The sequence below is a fragment of the Bos mutus genome, chromosome 13 (assembly GCF_027580195.1).
Source record: "Bos mutus isolate GX-2022 chromosome 13, NWIPB_WYAK_1.1, whole genome shotgun sequence".
Lineage (NCBI taxonomy): Eukaryota > Metazoa > Chordata > Mammalia > Artiodactyla > Bovidae > Bos > Bos mutus.
This window is the reverse complement of record NC_091629.1, coordinates 19,777,195-19,796,337: the sequence shown is the minus strand read 5'-3', so window position 1 is coordinate 19,796,337 and position 19,143 is coordinate 19,777,195. Positions and strand designations below refer to the sequence as shown.

The 19,143-nt window shown below is 43.5% G+C and overlaps 1 protein-coding gene across 10 annotated transcripts in view; it reads right to left on the bottom strand.

The window, feature by feature from the left end:
- Positions 1 to 12,454, bottom strand: part of STAU1 (staufen double-stranded RNA binding protein 1) — a 61,658-nt gene extending 49,204 nt beyond the window's left edge. The window contains exons 1-2 of one of the 10 annotated variants that reach the window (XM_070381072.1): positions 12,249 to 12,454; positions 1,769 to 1,843 (exon numbers count right to left, since the gene is read on the bottom strand). The gene's annotated coding sequence lies outside the window, so the exon portion shown is untranslated. The remainder of the gene's footprint in view (positions 1 to 1,768; positions 1,844 to 12,248) is intronic. The other 9 variants (XM_070381071.1, XM_070381066.1, XM_070381063.1 and 6 more) reach the window with 9 other exon arrangements.
- Positions 12,455 to 19,143: the final 6,689 nt, after the last annotated feature.

The following is a 19,143-nucleotide window of genomic DNA, read 5'->3' as shown; positions in this document are numbered from 1 at the left end:
TATCACACCATACCATAGGCTAAAGTGAAAAAAAAAAAAAAAGATTTCGTTCTGCAGCCTAGCAAGTTGCAAATCTTTCTTTTCTAGGCTTGAAACCTTATCAAGAGCTCCCCGCCCCGCCAATCTCCCTTCTTCTAGAAGAAACTCTTAAAAATAACACAAATACATTATTTTTGTAAATACGGAAGTGGGTTTGAGAGGTTGGTATGTTTTTTTGGCTACGCAGCACAACTTGTGGGATCTTCTATAATTCACTGACCAGCAACTGAACCGGACCCTCGGTAGTGAAAGCAAGGAGTTCTAACCACTGGACCACCAGGGCATTCCCAAAATGGAAATGTTTTTAAATCAAAATATCCATCTGTGATTCGCTGGAGATTTTTAAGAGTAGTACTGTGTACCATATCTTGAATAAGAAGGGGCTTGGTTCAACTCCGTTAACTGGCTTTTCCTTTCAGAGAAGAGAAATTGTAGACTGTAGCCCTGTGCCATCTACCTAGAAACACAACAGCATTTACCACCATCTTCAGGCAAAACGGACCAGTGCCAAGACTTACGTTTCTAAGAAACCGGCCTTGCTGTTAAGGCTGTGTGCTCAGTTGTGTCCAACTCCTTGTAACTTTATAGACTGCAGCCCACCAGACTTCTCTGACCATGTAATTTTCCAGGCAAGAATACTGAAGTGGGTTGCCATTTCCTTCTCCAGGGGGCCTTCCCGACCCAGGGATTGAACCCGCGTCTCCTGCATTGGTAGGTGGATTCTTTACCACTGAGCCACCTGGGAAGCCCTTTGTTGCTAAGTAGCAACCAACAATGTTAAATCAGATCAAACTTTTGAGTTGTAGCTTTCAGTTCTACTCCCACCTCAGACCGCAATTCTATGTCCAGCTCCTGGCAATCCACTGCTTGCTTGCCTCAGTTTGCCCAAAGCGCCACATAAAGGCTCTCTGACAAAGCCTCAGCTGTAGTGATCTGAAAGCTACAACCCTGACGGAATCCTGAGGCACTGTAACAGTTACTCAGTTCTTTGAAAAGAAAAGTATTTTACAAATTCAGTGTGTTGAGTGCATACATATCCATTTCCCTGGGCTTTGTATAAGTTTCTTTTGCATCAATTTCCTCATTCCCAAGGAAAGCAAGGGCTCACTTGTCTCCTAATCGCCACCTCAGAGAGAGGGTGTTGATGATGGGCTTCCAGCTCTTAGAGGGAGACTGCTACAGAGCACAGAGCAGGGCCAGTGCTTGCAGTGTGTTTTGCAGTCTCCTCATCAAGGACTGTAAAATCCTGAACACGCTTACTGTAAACCTTTTTTGGTTGAGACAATCAAAAGCAGCCAGTGGGAAATGGAATTTGTTTTCATTCACAATAGAAAATGCTGAATTATTCCCACCAGCTTAAAAACCAAGTTTAGCAAAAATCAAAGGCAAATCTCTAAATAAATCTCTAAATCAAAGGCAAACTAAATAAAGTTTCTATAACCAAGATGCTATGTTTAATGCCGCTTCAGTGGTCAATTTTCATGTCTCTACATTTAAAGTACATGGTAGGGCTGGCTAGAAGGTTTTACATTATTTCAACAATTTCCCCTGTATTTACTTTCGAATTAAATCCTAAAAGTAAAAAGAAATCAAACTACATAAAAGTTTCTTCTGTTTCTCTAATATTATAGCCAGAAGTAAAAGCCATTTGCCATATAAATCACTGAAGAATTCAAAAACATTATAGATTATGAACAAGCCTGAAATTATAGAGCCAAACTATGCATACCTTAAAAACAAGTGCTTCAGCAACAATGTCGTTTTGGTTCAGTTCTGAGAGGTTAGTTACGTGGTTAGGAAACTCCTGGAAAATAAGAAAGCATGGTACTTTACTAGAGTCAATCTTTTTCTGAAAACAAAGATATATATTGCTGAATTTACCAGGAAGCTTCTGAAAGCGTGAAGTCAAGGCTTGCAGCAGCACACTGTAGCATCTACTAGAAGACACACCTGCCTGGGAGCCGACTGGGTGCAAAGCGCGTCGCAGACACAGACATAAGGGACAACAGAAATGTCCTTCTTAAGCCTTAATTACTTCCTGCTAAGCGAACTATGAATACCTCGGAAATTAATTTTTTAAAAGGAACTCAAGGGAACTCCCTGGTGGTCCAGCAGTTGGGGCTCCACTGTTTCAGCGCCTAGGGCACGGGCTCAATCGATTGCTCACTGGGGATGTAAGATCCTTCAAGCTACATGGTGTGGCCGAAAAGGAAAAAAAGGATCCAGACATAAAATATTTTCCAACCACACAAGTCTGATTTTTAAATTTGCAGCCCCCCTCTTTTAACTACTGGTTAAATACTTTAGGGCATAAATGTCCTTACCATACGCTTGATGATGCAAATGCAATTACATGGGAAAATTTACAAAAAGGCACTCTGTACACAAGTATTCTTATATTAAACTGCAAAATATGAAAAAACACATTACCTCTAGTAAATCTAAAACCATAATCATTCTTTAGGACTGGATTTCAGGTAACATAAGAGTTTAACTCTCAAACTCCCAAGTCTCATTTACCTAGCGGCTCCTCCTCTTTAAATGGCCAATAGTCAGTAACAAACAGAATTCCTTACCTTGAGATGCTTTTTGCATTCTTACAACATAAAATAATTTTAATGTTGCTCATTTCAATTACACACTGCTACTGTGATTAATAAGCAATAAAAAGTAGCTTTGCTGTCCAACTAATTTCAGAAATAAAATCATGAGTTCTAATGTTCTACAGTATTTTAACAACCCAAGTTCTTCCTGTAAATAGTATACTACACTAACAATTTTCCAATCTAGAACCCTACTGTTCCACAATCTTGCCCATTCAAAGACTAGCATGAATGGAACTGAAAAGGCCTGTGCAGAGCCCAAACAGGTGTCTAAGGCCACCTAACAGAGCCTGTGCCTTTGATCAATGGGGCTTTCCTCAATCCAAGCCCATCTAAATCTATGCTGAATGCTTTTGGTAGGTTTGGTTTTCCAGCCCAAACCTGAAGTTAAAAAACTAAAATGGGGGATTTCCCTGGTGGTCCAGTGGCTGGGACTCCGTGCTCCCGATGCAAGAGCCCTGGGTTTGATCCCTGGTTGGAGAACTAGATCCCACATGCCTCCACTAAGAATTCACACATTTCAACGAAAGGTCCCGCATGCTGCAACTAACACTTAGCACAGCCAAATAAATTAATTAATTTTAAAAAAATTCAAATGGAATAAAGCAGCTGCTATTAATAGATTCAGAAAACAGTGAGAAACAACTGCCAGCAACTTAACAGCAAGGAAAATAGGGGTGGGGGGAGGGCAGTCTACAACCACCTGGATTTCAAATGTCTCAACACATGTAAGTGATAGCTGAGATTCACATACACGTTCACATTTCCATGAGCAAACTTATTCTTTAAACCCCCAACCATTTCCAAAGCCAACATGGTTATTATCCGTGTATGTTTATAGCATTCACGCCAAGAAGCAGCAGAGAAGACTATAGGTTAAGCCCAACTCCCTTTCTTTCCCACTCAAGAAACACACTAGAATGCAAGAGAGTGAATTAAACTCACTGTTGTGTTCAACTCAACAAGTACTTCCTGAACACCCACTACATTGTAGGCACTATTCTGGGCACTAGGGAGAGAGGAGTACACAAGTTCTTGTCCTCACGGACTCCACATTTGTATAGGAACAACCTTGAACCCACACAAATTTAAATAAATAATTTACTGCTGCTAAGTCGCTTCAGTCGTGTCCGACTCTGTGCGACCCCATAGACGGCAGCCCACCAGGCTCCGCTGTCCCTGGGATTCTCCAGGCAAGAACACCGGAGTGGGTTGCCGTTTCCTTCCCCAATGCATGAAAGGGAAAAGTAAAAGTGAAGTCGCTCAGTCGTGTCCGACTCTTAGCGACCCCATGGACTGCAGCCTAACAGGCTCCTCCGTCCATGGGATTTGCCAGGCAAGAGTACTGGAGTGGGCTGCCATTGCCTTCTCCAAATAATTTACAGTAGCATTTTAATTAGTAGTAACATCATTTGTAATACACATTACCTCATCACTAAAGAAGACACAACAAAACATAAAAGGCACTTTGGCTGCAAGACACTGATGTAGGATAAGGCAGACTAGCTATTACAGGGCTGTTTGGGTGAGGTACAGAAACCTGTTTTTTTTTAACAGCTTGATTACACCTCAGAATTTTATTTGGTAAACAAAGGACAGTGCACCCTCAAAGCGTTGAGGGCAGGACAACCCAGAAGGAGTGGCCGAGAAAGCTCTCGACTGGGGATCTGAGGCTGGGTCCCAATTTTGGTGCTCAGCTGAATCATCCTGAGCAACTTACTCTGTAGGCTCAACCTTTTAATATGTTAAATAGAGTTACTGCCACCAATTTCACATGATTAATAAACCATAATCATATTATTCCTGGGTGGATTAACTGGTAATGTAGGTGAAATGCTTGTAAATGATGACATGTCACACCAAAGTCAGCTGTTAAACATCACTTTCTTAGGGTACACAGTAACCAACATTATAATACTAATAAATTATGCTTAAGATACATTATTTGAGAAAGAAAAAAATATATAAGACTTTCCTGGGGGTCCAGGGGTTAAGAGTCCACACTTCCACTGCAGGGGGCGTGGATTTGATCCCTGGTTGGGGAACTAAGCTCTCACATGCCTTGTAAACGGGCAAAAAAAGACTGTAACAAACTTAAAAACAACCTCATCCCCTCCAAAAAATTTTTTTACTTTATTCTTTTTTGTTTGGTGTTTAATAAATTCTGAGTTAACAGGGAAAAATAGTTCCCTGAGGCAGTCATCCTCTAACTGTTCCAGACTCTAAAGGTTCATTCTACGACAAACCAAAAGGAAACTTATTTACCTAACCATATTTGACTGTCATCTAGGTAAAGTGTCATGGAGCTTCAAGGAGCAGGTTAAACTGTGCAACAAAGAACATGAGCATCCAAGAATAATCAGACTTATTATTACATATAAATTCTCTGCTAACAGAGGAAAGGACCACCTAGCATTTTATACCAAATCACAATGGCAACGGCAGACAGTGGCCCTATCTGTATCAGGATGGAATCTACAAGGGTAGAAAATTCATGCCTCAGTTAATTTTAATCTATAGAAAGCATGGACTTCAAAAAAGAAAAAAATGTGCGAGAATTAGACAAGATCTAATGGCACCCCACTCCAGTACTCCTGCCTGGAAAATCCCATGGACGGAGGAGCCTGGAAGGCTGGAGTCCATGGGGTCACTGAGGGTCGGACACGACTGAGCGACTTCACTTTCACTTTTCACTTTCAAGCATTGGAGAAGGAAATGGCAACCCACCCCAGTGTTCTTGCCTGGAGAATCCCAGGGACGGGGGAGCCTGGTGGGCTGCCGTCTATGGGGTTGCACAGAGTCGGACATGACTGACGTGACTTAGCAGCAGGTAGATCCCAAAGATCCTGCCTGAGAGGAGCTAATACAGTAGCCACTTAAGAAGCATTATCTGCTCACTCCCTTCCCAGAAAAGACCTATTTCCAACACCTTTTCCTGATTAATGAGACACACTTACAACACCTTGGTTGAGATTAAACACAGAATGGAAACTCAAATACCATCTCACTAAAACGCCAAAACCAAAGGCACACTTAGTTTCACTGATCTAGCCTTTTAAGATTAGCCATAAGAGATGACGACTGCAGAGTTGGAGAACCAAAGAGGCTTCTCATTCAGGGGATCATCGATTCAAAGAAAGTAAAAAAAAAACTGTTTAAGAGGCAGTCCAATACCAAATAGAAAGTTACATTAAATATTCTGAGTACCGTCAGCCAGGAAATGAATGTTAGAAACGGCTGGGAACCAAAGAGGGCAACAGCTCTATAAAGTTAGAGGCTTAGTTAACTCATTTCCAATAAAGCAGAATAACGCGACTCTAAAGAAACCAGTTTTCTTAGCAACAATCTTGTCTATAGTTAATCAATCATTTATAATAAACTTCATGAAGGGAGATTATAGCAATAATTTAGGGAAAGGCTAAGGAAACCTCCTCCTCCCCATTTACTTCTAAGCCCTACCCTCAACCTTTGAATCAGCCTAACAGTTGATAAGTTGACTGGAGCAATCTATCACAACAAATAAAAGGAAACTGTAAATCCAAGCTACTTCAAGGAAATGACACAGCATTCATTTAAAAGACTGAGTATTACTGAGCCAAACTTTTTCCCGGATTGGTCTAAAGCCTTAGTGAACAAAATTCATCCTAACTGCCCTGGGTGGGAAAACTGGGAAGAAAGCACTGTTGACCGGCAGAATCAATCATCCTAAACAAAAAGCACCTGAGAATAATTAGAGACGGCGTGCTCAGTAGGAGGAGCTCAGGACCCGCTCCAGTACCAGGCCTCCTGGATGGATCTCAGCTATTACAACCCTTCACTGCAAAGGCAGCTCAGGAGGATCAGAAATACAACATAAAGTGTCCACTTCAACCTCTAGCACAAAGGAAGAGCTCAATCAACAGCAGCTTTTATATTATTAAATAAATTCAATCTGACCTTTCAGATTCCTTTGCTGCATCAAGTAACTCTCACCCTGTAATCCTAACCTGGCACATGGTAAGAGCTCAATAAATAGTAGCAAAAATTGTCCAGCAAATTCACTGATCCTGTCCTCAGTCATAAAACATCTATAAATATAAACTTACAGTTACACACCACTTGTAAAAAAAAATTTTTTTTAATGGAAGTAGAGAACATGCTGATTAAAATCAACCCACACTCACTGGGTAACCAACTGTACCGATACCTCAGGTAGACACACAATCTGATGAGCAACCATTTCATTTTGGGAAAAGACCCCAGGGCATTTAAATAGGTTTTCTTAGACTTTGTAGTTCAGCAGACATTTCAAAAGGCCTCTAGGATAATTATGACCTCTATTATATGATAAAACAATTTTCTGTTTTGCTTTCATTACTGTTAAAAACTCAAAAAGTCATCACACTTTTCCAAATTAGATTCCAGTTTAAACAGAAGCAGATGGGCTACAGATTTAATATTTAGAAGACCAATTTTTATTTGAAAGCAAATACATTCTTGGATAGATTTTCCTACTTTTGTTTTCAGTAAATATACTTTGAGGGAGTCCCCTGAATATACTCCTTTAACAATTGAACATGTGTTATTTCAGAAAATATAATTAAGTCTGAAGAGAGTTTGCTTCTACCTCCATTTATCTGGTGACACAAATCACTTTACATCAGCCTTATTCACTTCTATGGAAATGTACATATTTAAAATAAACAAGCTATTGGCAGTAATTTCCTCATTCTACCATTTTATTAAAATAAATAATTATCTTTGATAGTTCAGAGAACTTTTTAGTTCAGAGCATGAAGCTGTCAGCAAAATATATCCAAGCCATCCATCTGGCAGCATTTGTTAAGATCAACATAGCTGCATATTTATAATCTTACTATCTCCTTATGTGAGAAGAAAGGATCTGATCAACATTACTCAAACTTTATAATACTTGATACATGGATAAGCACATCTTCATGCAAAAAGTTCTTAAAACAATTCCCTTTAGAAAGCAAAGTTCTGGGACTTCCCTGGTGGTCCAGAGGTTAAGATTCTGGTTTTCTTCTTCAGAGGGCACGGGTTCAGTCCCTGGTCAGGGAAGTTCTACATGCTGCACAGTGCAGCCAAAAAAATAAAGCAAAGAGTTCTGTAACTAAAATAAAATTTGGAAACAAAAGTCAACAAAGCTCTTGGCTTTCAGGATCAAGGAATACCTTGTAGAATTGTCTCAATTAAGATTAACTCTGGTAGATAATCATGCTGTGTGCTGATATTATAATTTACTTGGAAATGTACTGAAAATAAAGCAGATTAATGAATTAAAAGAGATGGACAGACAGAAATGGCACATGATAAAGCAAATATAGTAAAATAATGGCAGAAAGTAGGTGGTAAATACAGAGGTGTACACTGAAATTCTTGAAACTGTTATATGTGTGAAAAATTTCATAACAAAATGTTAGGGAAAAATAACCATAGCAACTAAAATGTCTTCTCATGGTTAAATGTATAAATTATATTTTTTGGATAAAACCTGGTCAAAACCAAGCATTTAAGGAAAAGCCCATGCAGAAAATTCACCAGAAGCATTTTAACTACAAAGGTCTCTGTCACAAGAAGTTAATCTGAAACAATCTGTTACAGATCTAATGTGAAACAAAAATATGCTATAAAATTCTCTAAACTTTTTTTTTAGGTGAATCTGCACCAATATATGGAGAAGGAATTGGCAACCCACTCCAGTCTTCCTGCCTGGAGAATCCCAGGGACGGGGAAGCCTGGTGGGCTGCTGTCTCTGGGGTCGCACAGAGCTGGACACGACTGAAGTGACTTAGCAGCAGCAACAGCAGCAGCAGCACCAATATAACTTAACAATAGTAGCTTGTGAACTTTACTGATTGAAAAAATAATTTTACACAACAACTCAATGAACACACATATATAATACGTACACATACATAAGGGAAACAAAAGTTCTCTAAATAATTTTGAAGGCGCCAAATCCTATTCTGAGAGAAATAAAGCAACTCCAAAAGCTCTCATTTGAGGGAGAGAAATTAATATTTCCCCAAACTGAGCAATTCTTTGTTACTAAGTAGGACATCAAATATGATCCAGTTTGGAAACTCATAAACTAGGCTTCTAGTATTGATATACGACATCCTACAGAAAGATACCTTTTTCATGAAAGTTTCATCTTTCTGCTGGTGAATTTCACTCTTTCTCACTCCATCCAGTCAAAGCACATCAGAGAAAACTGCCCCATAAGCTGAGACCCACTCTATGCCTCCGCCCACGGTCAAGTCTTATTGGAGAGAAACTCTGGATAAAGCAGCACGCTATAGCCCATGTTTAATAATTATATCCAGAATGTTAATGGCTTAGACTTCAGAATCGCAGAGGGGGAAGTTCCATGAGTCATGCTCATCTCTAAACTTAAGATAATCTGTATATAAATAGGCTTTCTGGCCGAATCTTAAAAGTGAGCACTTTAGTCTGAACTAACAGTAACAATTCCAAATATTTAAAAGTTTTACTTAACGCCTACTGGGAAACACTGTGCATTTTTTAAAAATAAACTATGTTTTGTGTCCTTTCTTAGATATCAAAATGGTTGGGTTTCCCCCCTCCCTAATTTTAAGAGGCAGGCATATTCCTGCTCATCTCCCAGGTTGTAGTAACTAACAAGTAAATTAACTGATTAAGCTCAAAAGTAAATCTGAACAATTGAAATAATGATATGACAGGTCTACAAGTTGAAAACTGTTCATAACCAGAAATTTCAAAAGTAACAGTAACAAACACAATATTCCTGTCAACCTCCATTCTAAGAGAGATCTCTTTTTAGATGAGAAGGAAAAACATGAATATTCATGCTGTGAATTCTTATTTACAAAATTGGTTTATAAATACAGCAGATTGTGGGGAGTGGCCATCTTTAAAATAAATCTTTGAAATAAAATATCCTTTGCTTAATTCTTACCCTAAGGTGATAGTGTATTTACACAACTACTGTAAAGAAACTTTGGAGGTTTCATAATGAATTATTAACTGTACTTTAACTTTGACACAAAGCTTTTCTCCATTAAAAGTGGTTTAACAGGTAGGCCTCCACCAAAACAAGATTAGGGATATATGTATTTATGATTGCTTTTCAATTACAGTGAATAGCTCAAGAACTGTTGATATTGTACACAAAGAAGCAGGGCAGCATTTTGGATAGGTCTTTGAGGGTGGTTAAGTCCACCCCCCCCCCCGATATACAGTAATCATGTATAAACAGAGATAAGAAGCCCAACAAACAAAATAAGAACTATGATTCCACTAAAAGTCAACCTTGTGACAGATTAAGAGTCTGGGGCAATCTGGTAAAATTGTATGATATTCAGGATTTATTTCAAAATAACCTAGTTTGGGGGAGGGGGCACTACATGAAACAAGACTGACCTTGGCTATGAGTTAATAATTATCAAATGTGAATGATCAATTCAGGGGGTTCTCTGTACTATTCGACTTTTGTATGTTTTCCATAATAAAATGTTTTTTTTTAAATTAGATTATCAACTGCAGAGTTAAAGTCATTTCCCTAATACTACAATTTTGAATATGGCAGAAGACATGCTTTGTATTGCCTGTATAGCTGTTTTTAGAGAGTCATCCAAAGACTTAAACTATTTCTTGGATGTAAGACTGTGTCAAAAAATTCTAGGAAAACGTCAAAATCCAGGAGGCCACTTTGCATCCAGTGTGTTACTGAGAGATGGGTGTAAATCAAAGTTTAAGTTCAGAAGGAAATGTACTACCTAAAACAACCCTATGATATAGGAGGGTCAGTCAGCAGAGCAAACACACCTTCCTCACTCTTCCATAAGTTAGAACCCCCATAAACTGAGTTTCCTTAATGAAGGGGACAACTGGACAACTGAAAACAGAATTAAAAGAAACTCAGTACCTTCAAATCAAGCTGCTGTGTAAAAATCCCACTTGTTGGAAGGGAGGCTAAGAAGGGAAGGGATATAGACACACATACAGCTGATTCACAAGGTTGTACGGCAGAAACTAACACAACCGCTGGAAAGCAATTATGCTCCAACTAAATAATCACCACCAACAAAAGAAATAAAAATTAAAAACTAAAAATCCCACCCGTGACCAGGATGACTGAAGCTCCCTCCACCACCCCACTGTATTTTTAGTTTTGACTTCAACAAGCTGCAGTGCAATCTACCTTTGGTAAGCACACTGATTCCTGAAAAGTCCAAAATCAACCAAAAATCTGGTCTCTTTTTCCACCACCCTCTAAACGATGAAAGCGACAAGCAAAAGGGCAAGAGTGACCTTAAAAACGTCCCCACAGCCAGAGAACAGAGGCAGAACAGACGGAAGCACACATCTTCGCCGAACAGAAGGAAACGTCCACATAAGCAACACTGCAACACGAAGGTGGGGCAAGGGCTTAAAAGCAAGGCCGGCCCGCGGGGACAGAGGGGACTTAAAAGCAAAGCTGCGGTGAGGGGGAAAAAAAGTCAGAAGTTAGAGATGCAGCGGCAAGAAAAGACAAGACATTTTTCCAGCTCCGGACACGGACACCCTCCCTCCAGAGCCTGACAAAACACAGCAAGTGCTCCAGAATGGTTTGCTAAACTCAAGGAAACTTTCCCAGAAATGGAATGACAACAAGAAGCCGGATGATGGGCAGGGGGAAAGAAAAAAAAAGGACAGGTTGCTCATAGACTTGAGGGAACTGGTGAAAATCCTGCAGTTGACTCAGCGGAGGAGATGGAAATAACACCACTTATCTTTCACAGACTGCCGGCTCAGGGTGTCCCCATGAAACAGACGCCCCTTTCAGATGCTGACCACCCCAAAACAATGCCCCGGCGCTGGCGGTGGGCACGAAGCTGAAACGTTTCCGCCTCTAAGGAAACCCAAAACGGGTAGGTAGGTCAACTCTGGTCCAATCTCTCTACCCATTAAGTTTGACCCTAACATCACGCTAATAAACTATGCAGGCGGTGTATTGGGACACGCTGTGGGTCTGGCACCCTGATAAGCGCTTCCCACGCCCCGTTTCACTGAACCCTACCAGCCTTCGGAGGCAGGGACGGCATTCGCCCCCTTTTTTTTTTAGTAACCAAAACACAAAAGACTTCCAGCGACTTGCCGAAGGGGGGGGATAGTGCTGGGATCTGCCCCCCAACCCCCGCGTGGGACACCTGGGCCAGGCTCGTATCACGCTCCATACCCGGCTGAGGTGATCTGGGTGTCCCGGACCCCCAGGGACTGGAAGCGGGGGGACCCCCCCCCGCACCCCTCCCGCCCCGGCCCCGAGAATAACTTCGGCAACGCCGCGCGAGGAAAAGGAATGAAGCAAGGCGGCGTGGCACCTGTTTTCTGGGCCGCCCAGCGCGGGACGGAGTGGCTGGGGGCGCCCCGGGGTCCAGGCCGCGCGGGGCGCCCGGGGGCTGGGGGGCGCGGAAGAGCCCGCCTCCTCCGGGAAGGCCCCGCGGGCGGGAGAGAGAGGCCCGGGCGGGGGGTGGAGAGGGGGCGCCGAGCAAGGCCGAGAGCGCGCAGGCCCGCCGCGGCCTAAGCCCCAGGCGCGCGGCCCACCGGCCCCCGCGGCCCCGTCAGGCCCGGCCGTCTCACCTGGCTGCTGCCCCGGGCTCGTCCCCCGGCCGGCGGTCCTGGGCGGCGGCGAGGAGGGGAAGGAGGAAGGGGCAGAAGGAAGGGACGTCGGGTTGGGAGAGGCGGAGTGGCCGCAAAGGAGGCGGGCGCCGCCGGCCGGGGGGGTCTGAGGGAGGCGGGGAGCCGAGCCAGACTCGGCCGCCGCCGGCGCAAACGCTGAAGAGCCGCCCCGGCGCCCGCAGCCCCGCAGGAAGTGACGGGGGAGGGGCCTGCGCCCGCCCTGCCGGCCCCCGCCCGTCTCCGTGCCCAACCCCACCCCCACCTGCGGCCCAGACTACAGGTCCCGGCGGGCGCTGCGGCAGCCGCCGTCACATGAGGCGCGACGGGAACCGGGCTGGCTGGAGCCGGGCCGGCCCCGCCTGTGCTTCCTCGGCCAGCCCTAGGCGCCCGGGGCCTGCTGGGAGTTGTAGTTCTCTGGGGGTCGGGGGGGCAGGTGTGGGTTGCCCGCTGGAGAGGAACGGAGGCTGGGCCTTCCTTCTTTCCTCCTTCCGCTTGGTTCTTCCCTTTTCCCCTTTCCGTCATCGTCTCCTCCGACCTGCGTTACTCCTTTCTCGCCTCTCAATTCCTCATTTCGTAAATGTTTATGAAACGCCGGCTACGTGCAGAACACTGCTCCGAGGGCTGAGAATATAGTGGTGATCAGACAAAACCCCTCCCCTCATGGAACTTACGTTCTAAGGAGAGTAAAACACAATAAAAGCCCCAACTTTTATAATGAGTTAAAAGGCAAGAAGGGCCGGGTTTTTAGTTCTTTCGCCGAGTTTTAGATGAACTAAGTAGTGTTTTGCAGCCCTCATATAAGAGATTGAGGTTTGCGCATGGGGAACGTTGAATCAGCCACAGTTAAGAACCGCACACGTTGTTGGAGGTTGAGGGAACAGTAAACGAAGGGGCTGCTGATGTCCAGGCACGTTCTCTCTTGCTTATTCTAGGACTGCGTCCTTACTCTTTAAAAATAGTTTCTCTATCTCTTTCTCGGGATCTCTCAATCTAACTATTGCTCAATCTCTCTTGCCAGGGCAATATAGTTTAATTTGCATGAGTTCATAATATCAAGTGGCTGATGGGGCTGCTCCAAACAGTGCTTTGGGACCTTGCCCCAGGCATAGAGGACTCCCTTTTCCGGATCGGGCAAGCCTCCTGACTTTGCTCCTTATGAAATACAAGGAAGGACCTACGTATGGAATTCCATGTATAGCACATGGAATTCTACTCAATGTTATTTGCCAGCCTGGATGAGAACAGGGTTTGGAGGAGAATGGATGCATGTATATATGGCTGAGTCCCTTCACTGTTGGCCTGAAACTACCACAAAATTGTTAAATCCGCTATGTCCCAATACAAAATAAAAAGTTTAAAGTTAGGGGAAAAAAAGAAAATAATTAAAAAACAATTGAAATAACAGCTTGTTGATGAGAAAGTAATATTGAGTTAAAGATTTTATTATTTTCCCCCATTGATCTAAAAAAGATTTTTTATTTTCCTTACTTATAATCTGTATATAAAATAATAAATTAGCTAAATTAAAAGGCACTTTTATGTAGTCTTAAAAAAAAATACAAGAAACCTGAATTTTAGGACACCAAAAACAGTCAAAGGAACCTCACTGTCCATTTAGTACCCATGTAAGACAGTACTACGGAGAAGGCAATGGCACCCCACTCCAGTACTCCTGCCTGAAAAATCCCATGGACGGAGGAGCCTGGTAGGCTGCAGTCCATGGGGTCGGGAAAAATAGGACATGACTGAGCAACTTCACTTTCACTTTTCACTTTCATGCATTGGAGAAGGAAATGGCAACCCACTCCAGTGTTCTTGCCTGGAGAATCCCAGGGACCGGGGAGCCTGGTGGGCTGCTGTCTATGGGGTCGCACAGAGTCGGACACAACTGAAGTGACTTAGCAGCAGCAGTAGCAAGACAGTACTAAGCAACATTCTGCCCAGCCCTCTGCTAAAGGTTAATTTTATTTTTCTTTCTAACTTTCAAGCAATCTAGATCCTATAGTTCACTTGGGTAAAGGAGCACAGAAAGGTTTCCCTAAACCCAGTGCTGAGGTCTCTGCACAATCAGACAATCTCTTCAAAGGTTTAAAAGTAGAAGGTAGCGTTTTGACCCATTTCACTGTCACCCCTGGTGACCCAGCTGATGGGCCTGTGACTTCCAGTCTCAGCTTTCTTCCCTCCTTCTATATATTGAGGGGGTATTTCTCTTCCCCATCCCGCAGCCCCAACACAATCCTTGGAGGTTATCTTATGCCTTGGGCATCAATACAGCTGGGCCTCAGTTTTCCTCTTAGTTAAATAGGAACAAGTTCCCATTTGACCTAGGGGTCATGAGAATTAGTAGTTTGAAGACACCCTTTCTCAGCTTCCCCATCTAAAGACTCGTAGGACTCGCCTTAGTGTTGTAAAGAATTAAGTATGCTGCTCTGATCAGCGAAGGTGACCAACTGCTCTTTGTTTCTTTTTGGCTGTGCTGTGTAACTTCGTGATCTTAGTTCCCTAGCCAGGGATTGAACCCGGGGCACTGCAGTGAAAGCACAGAGTTCTAACCACTGGACAGCCAGGAAGTCCATCCTCCTTGATTCCTTGAAAAGATATCAAGCCATATCTTTTCATGGCTTGATAGCTCATTTCTCTATTTTCTAACCGATACGTGAAATCATAGGTATGATCTTTAGATAAATATCAACCTCTCACAGGACCTTCATGAGCTCTGTGAGTTCCCATTCCTTATTATAAATACATATAATGTAAATTCTGGGAAGGAATGCACAGGATTTAGTGTAACTTAATGGTCACAATTCCTCATTTCCACCTTCTTCCTAAGGAAAAATAAGTAATTCCTAAAAATAATTTTTTTTTAATAATTAGGCAAGAGTCAAGTCTTCTGGCCCTTGGAAGAGAATTTGACTGACAGTCTCTAGGTATAAATAGAGAAAAACAAATCCAAGTGACCTACTCCTGAACCTCAGCCAGCCCACGGCTAACCTGTGCCTCAGTTAAATACAGTTCCTTGGTTATACAAAGTGAGAGTTCAAAGTTGGTCTAAAAAAATAAGGAGTATTAAATCTTCAGGTGATTGTTGTTTTTCTTTTCTCTCCTTTTCTTTCTTCTAGGTTTTTAGTTTTAATTTGTTGCTGTCATTGCGAAGTCGATCAGTCCTGTCTGACTCTTTGCAACCCCACGGACTGTAGCCTACCAGACTCCTCCATCTGTGCAATATTCCAGGGAAGAGTACTGGAGTGGGTGGCCATTTCCTTCTCCTGGGGATCTTCCCGACCCAGGGATCGAACCTGGGTCTCCCGTATTGCAGGCAGACGCTTTACCATCTGAGCCACCAGGGAAGCTGTCATTGTAACATTCACATAATAATCTGGGTTTGTATCATTTCCTTAAAGAGGCAGATTTGGGACTTCCCTAGTGATCCAGTAGGCTAAGATTCCACACACTCTATACAGGGGCCTGAGTTCCATCCCTGGTGGAGGAACTAGATCCTACATGTGGCAACTAAAGATTCCAAGTGTCTCAACTAAGACCCGGTGCAGCCAAATAATGATAAATTTTTAAAAAGGAGGCAGTTTTGGCTGCACAGAGCCTGCTGAGTGGCAACTGTGTCCTAGAGATGAGTACTTTTATTTCACCACAACCTCTGCCTTCCCCGCATCTCTCATTTATGTTACTCTCCTGTTCCTGTTGATGTTTGAGTTTACAGTGCCTGGCCTACATAACTGCATGGACTGAATGCTGGTCTATGGAGCTGAAGACTTGTGAAAAAGACGAGCGAAAGTATCTCTAAGTACAGCTGTGACAAGTACCAGAGATGCCTGGTGTTATGAGGGCATTATGAAATCCCAGTTTCAAGGTTTGGAGAGTGAAGCCTCCAGAAGCTTTGTAGCTTTACCAAGATCCAAGGAGACACGTAGGCGGTAACTAGGCAAAAGCAGTGCAAGTGTTTCAAGTAGGAGGGAAAGCATGTGCAAAGCCCTGTGTTGGGACACGTGGCCCAGGTCTCATTACTACACTGCCAGACGAACTGATCCCAAATTTAGTAGCTTGAAAGAACAGCAATCATTTTATTATCTCTAGTAGATCTGTGGGTCTGGAATTTGGAAGGAGCTTGACAAGGATCTTCTAATTTGGGATCTCTAGTGTGGAATGGAGGAGAAGGCAATGGCACCCCACTCCAGTACTCTTGCCTGGACAATCCCATGGACGGAGGAGCCTGGTGGGCTGCAGTCCATGGGGTCACAAAGAGTCGGACACGACTGAGTGACTTCACTTTCACTTTTCACTTTCATGCATTGGAGAAGGAAATGGCAATCCACTCCAGTGTTCTTGCCTGGAGAATCCCAGGGACGGGGGAGCCTGGTGGGCTGCCGTCTATGGGGTCACACAGAGTCGGACACGACTGAAGTGACTTAGCATAGCATAGCATAGTGTGGAATGGACCACTGGGGGATAGAGTACCTGGGTGCCGGCTGGGCCTCTGGAAAGCCTATCCGTGTGATCTCTCAATGGGCTACTTTGAGCTTCCTCACAGCATGGCAGCCTCAGGGTGATCAAACTGTTTACTTGGCAGCTGAAGGCTTAAAGAGAGAATCCCACAGAGCAAGGCAGGGCTCTGAACAACAACAGCAAGGCAGACATACACTCTTCATCTGACTGAGCCTTGGACGGCACACAGAGCCACATCTGCTGTCGTTCACTTGTTGTTGTTCAGTCGCTCAGTCCTGTCCGACTCTCTACAACCCCCATGGAATGCAGCAAGCCAGGCTTCCCTGTCTTTCACCATCTCCCAGAGCTGGTTCAAACTCATGGCCACTGAGTCAGTGATGCCGTCCAACCATCTCGTCTTCTGTCGTTGCCTTCTCCTCCTGCCTTCAATCTTTTCCAGCATCAGGCTCTTTTCCAATGCGTCGGCTCTTCACATCAGGTGGCCAAAGTACAGGAGCTTCAGCTTCAGCATCAGTCTTTCCAATGAATATTCAGGGTTGGTTTTCTTTAGGATTGACTGGTTTGATCTCCTTGCTGTCCAAGGAACTCTCAAGAGTTCTCCAGCACCATAGTTCAAAAGCATCAATTCCTCGGCACTCATTCAGTTCAGTTCAGTCACTCAGTCATGTCCGACTCTTTGCGACCCTGTGAACTGCAGCACACCAGGCCTCCCTGTCCATCACCAACTCCCAGAGTTTACCCAAACTCATGTCCATTGAGTAAGTGATGCCATCCAACCATCTCATCCTCCATCGTCCCCTTCTCCTCCTGCCCTCAATCTTTCCCAGCATCAGGGTCTTTTCATATGAGTCAGCTCTTCACATCAGGTGGCCAAAGTATTGGAGTTTCAGCTTCAACATCAGTCCTTCCAATGAACACCCAGGACTGATCTCCTTTAGGATGGACTGGTTGGATCTCCTTGCAGTCCAAGGGACTCTCAAGAGTCTTCTCCAACATCACAGTTCAAAAGCATCAATTCTTCGGTGCTCAGCTTTCTTTATAGTCCAACTCTCACATCCATACATGACTATTGGAAAAACCATAGCCTTGACTAGATGAATCTTTGTTGACAAAGTAATGTCTCTGTTTTTTAATATGCTATCTAGGTTGGTCATAACTTTCCTTCCAAGGAGTAAGCGGCTTTTAATTTTATGGCTGCAATCACCATCTGCAGTGATTTGGAGCCCCCAAAAATAGAGTCAGCCACTGTCTCCACTGTTTCCCCATCTATTTGCCATGAAATGATGGGACTGGATGCCATGATCTTAGTTTTCTGAATGTTGAGCTTTAAGCCACTCATTGGCCCACTCACTAGGCACTCACTGGCTACAAGCAAAACACAAGCCAGTCCAGACTGGGTTAGGGCGATTACACTCTACCTCATGAGGGAGAAGTGGAAATGGAGTTTAAAGGAAAGTCAGGACTGGAGACACGGCAGGTGAGTGAGCAGCATTTGCGAGGTAATTGAAGCTTTCAGTGTGGGTGTTAATTGATGTTAACACCTGACAATTATCACTGCTCCAATCTCATAGCCCCTTGGCAGAACTTTGCATCTTTATAATTACTCAATTATTTGCTGAGTTTGTTCTGTTTGGCTAGGACTATGTGATCAGCTTTCATGAGGGCGGGGACTCAGGTCACCATGGTATCCCTAACTGTCAACACAATAGCTGATACATATAAATTTCCATCAACTGCTAAAGAACCAGAGCCTTTCTTTCTCTGCCGGAGTCTCTAAAAAACAAGGAACACCTGTAGGATTGAATGGCGTATGTCAAGGTCACCTATACTACACGTTGCAAGGGGAAAGTGCTTGAGAACTACTTGCCAGTCAGAGTGATTATTAATGGTAGACCGATTTCCTAGGGCTATTTCAGACATCTTAGGGATGCAACAAAAGATATAATGAAAGACCCCATTTCCAAAGCAAGAATTATTTAATTCCTAGGAATAAACATTACAACAAAAATTCACAACCTATGTGAAGAAAAAATTTAATAGATTGACACAGGAAAAACTTCAACAAATAGAAATATAAGCTATGTTCATGGCCAGCAAGACTCTACATTATTAAGATACCAGATAGTTCAGTTCAGTTCAGTCGCTCAGTCGTGTCTGACTCTTTGCGACCCCGTGAATCACAGCTCTCCAGGCCTCCCTGTCCATCACCAACTCCCGAAGTTTACTCAAACTCATGTCCATCGAGTCGGTGATACCATCCAGCCATCTCATCCTCTGTCGTCCCCTTCTCCTCCTGCCCCCAATCCCTCCCAGCGTCAGGGTCTTTTCCAATGAGTCAACTCTTTGCATGAGGTGTCCAAAGTATTGGAGTTTCAGCTTCAGCATCAGTCCTTCCAAT